This window comes from Ciconia boyciana, chromosome 1 (genome assembly GCF_034638445.1).
Source record: "Ciconia boyciana chromosome 1, ASM3463844v1, whole genome shotgun sequence".
NCBI classification, from domain to species: Eukaryota; Metazoa; Chordata; class Aves; order Ciconiiformes; family Ciconiidae; genus Ciconia; species Ciconia boyciana.
Window position 1 is genome coordinate 201,170,689 of NC_132934.1, and position 2,904 is coordinate 201,173,592.

A 2,904-nucleotide genomic window follows, 5' to 3' on the forward strand; every position below is an offset into this window, starting at 1 on the left:
AGACCTTCTACCTTTATCCCCAGCCAAAACCCATCGCTGGCTCCCTGGGTGGTATAAGTCTGCCTCTCTCCTGGATCCAAGAGGCTGCAGCTGCATCACTGTGGTCTTGTGTCAGCTCTCTCTCTCTCTCTTTCCCTTTCTCCCCTCCAGTCAGGGTTTTCTAGGAAGACAATGCCTTCTTCTTCCAAACCATTACCAGTAAAGCTCATTACCAGTGAGCGTTCACCAGATCAAAAGCTAGGGCTGGCTTACCTATGCAGAGCAGAGCTCTTACTTGAGGAAGGGTTAACGAGCCGCTAACCCACCTCTGAACCGGCTCAGATGCACTTGGATGGAGTAAGAACCTCCAACTTGTCTGGATATTTGTTTGATCCAAAACCAGATTAAGAAGAGCCATTTTTGATCAAAGACAGCCTGAAGGAGAAACGCCATCTATGGCCTGGTGTTTCCTTCAGTGAGACAGGACAGACCTCTCCAAACCCAGAGATTTCAGCCCATCAGCTGCCAGTGGCAGTTTGCTGTCAGGGGGAGGAAAACCGACCGAGCCGTAGCTGCAACCCGGGTACAGCTGCCACAGCCGCCCACAGATGTCTCCAGAGTATCTGGAAGCAGTTACTTACTCGGCAGCACGTCATTATCACTCCTTACGTGTAATCGTCCTCTGTTGCCTGCTCCAGCGCTGGAGAAACCAGGAGCACAAACATCCAGTCCCGTCACTGAACAGTGTTAGGTTATGTGATTGACGGCTCATCCCCACGAACATGAAGGAGCAGAGGCACCGTGACACGCAGGAGAACCCCCGTAACCTCACCAGAGCTGGCTGAGCCCCTGGTGGGACTGCTGCCAGGGCTGTCGTGGGGAGCCACCAGCCCCGCGGTCAACGGGAGAGGCTCCCCATCAGCTCACAGATGGAGGGGCTCCTGCCTGCAGGGGTGTGAGGCTCAGGAGGGAGGCGGCCGGCGCCACATCTTCTGTCTGCATTGATCAGCATGGCTGATGCATGTGTGTCTGTGTGTCTGCACGTCTGTCTATGGGACTACGTGCTCAGCCTCGCCACCGGCTGGGCGCAGGTACCCGGAGCCGTGGCAGCCTGGCCTGAGCCAGCAATAGCTCTTTTCCACTCTAACACTGAATCTACGTTGCTTTCACAGCTAGACACCCGAGCCGGCTCCATAGTAACCAGCTCCATCCGAAAGCTGTACTCACACGCACGCCTGCTTTAACGTGCTGCGCAGTTCCCACTCCCAAATTTGAATCCTTACGAGCGCTGTGCTGCAGGGATTTACCACCTGGGGTCAGCACCAGCTGGATTTCAGACCGTATCCTGTTTTCTAGCAGACATGCTCTAAAAGAGCCAGAAATGGGAAGGTGAAAGCTCCGCTGTATCTAGGTGGACGTAAAGAGAGCTGTACCAAGTCTGTCCCAAGCCCTTTTCATCCTTTCTCATCTCTAGCAGATGCAAGAGGTGCACCCTACTGCCTGTTCGGGAAGAAGGTGCTGTGATGTGGAAGGGTTAGGAATGAGGGGGATTACGCTGGCCAGGCTGATAACACTGCTCGTGGAAGCATGTGGGCAGTTAGATGATGCTCAAAGTAACGTTTCTGCTGCTGGGCTGAGGTCAAGGGAGCTTCCAGAACTGTGGAGGGGGACCCCAGAGATACTTCTCTGTGCACAACGGGGCCATGGCTTTAGATGAAGAGTTTGCCCCAATTGCGAATTATATATCGCTGCTGGCCAGAAATTACTTTTAACAAGGCCTTTTTGAATTTGGACTGGTTCACATTAAAAAAAAAATTAAATTAAACTTCATAAAAAAAGGAAGAGGTGGCCAGATTAGAAAGTATATCTCAGATTGCTTTTAATGCCTCTTGTTTTACATATGGCCCGCACTTCTTGTTGCTCTCCTGGCAACACAACGGGGAGAGAGAGAGCACTAGGGCACTACAGCCCGTGGCAGCGCGTGGATCTTCACGGCCACCCACAGAGGAAACAGCCCCCGCCATGATGCAGGAAATCCCCGTTCCCCTTTCACGCCTTTTCAGATCATTTGAGGAGAAATCATTGAGTCATGTACAGCAGCTGCCGCCCCTTTCCAACATTTTCTATCTGATACCTCAGTGACTCAGCCTGAGTGTCTCTTCTCCTCCAAAAGTTACTTCTCCTTTTCCCTCTCAAGCAATGAGGATTTTTTTAGTCTACCCTGTCTTTGTATACCACACTGTCCTCTGCGAGGGCAAAACAAAGTCAGGTTGTAGGGAACCTTCTCCATGCCCAGGCCAGCGAGCGCGGGAAGCACTGCCACTTTCACTGCAGCTTTTTTGGAGCTAGCCTTTTCACCTTGCCTCCAAGTGGGATGTGAACTAAGCTTGGACGTACCTGCCTTAAATCTTTTGGAGCCCTGCAGACAAAAGCTGTGAACCTCAGATTTAGAAGTTTTTCTGACCAAGAAGTAACAAGCTGCCTGGAGAACATGCCTCTTCCTCTCCCCAGTGGCAGCTTGCAGTCCAGGTGATGGAAGCTTCCCCTGGCAGAACAAGACGTAGTGACACTGGAGCGCCTCCTTCCCCTTCAGACATCACACCGAACACGAACAAGCACAGCACTGACAAAGTCAATGCTGATTTTCTCATTTTTGAAGGGAGAGAGGCAGAAGAGACCCACCAACTTAATGTTTTGACAGAGAAAGGAAATGCCTTTAGAAAATGAGTTAACTGTAATCTTTCTTTGGTCAACAAAGTAAACATATTTAACTCGTTTTGATGCTTTAATTGTGTGTCATTGCACAATTCATACTTACACCTGAATGTGCATCATTAACTCTTAAGTTCCATTTTACACCCAGAAATATATTCAATGACTTGGAGAAAAGAGGAAGAAAAATCAATACAAACAAGGTGTGTCAGA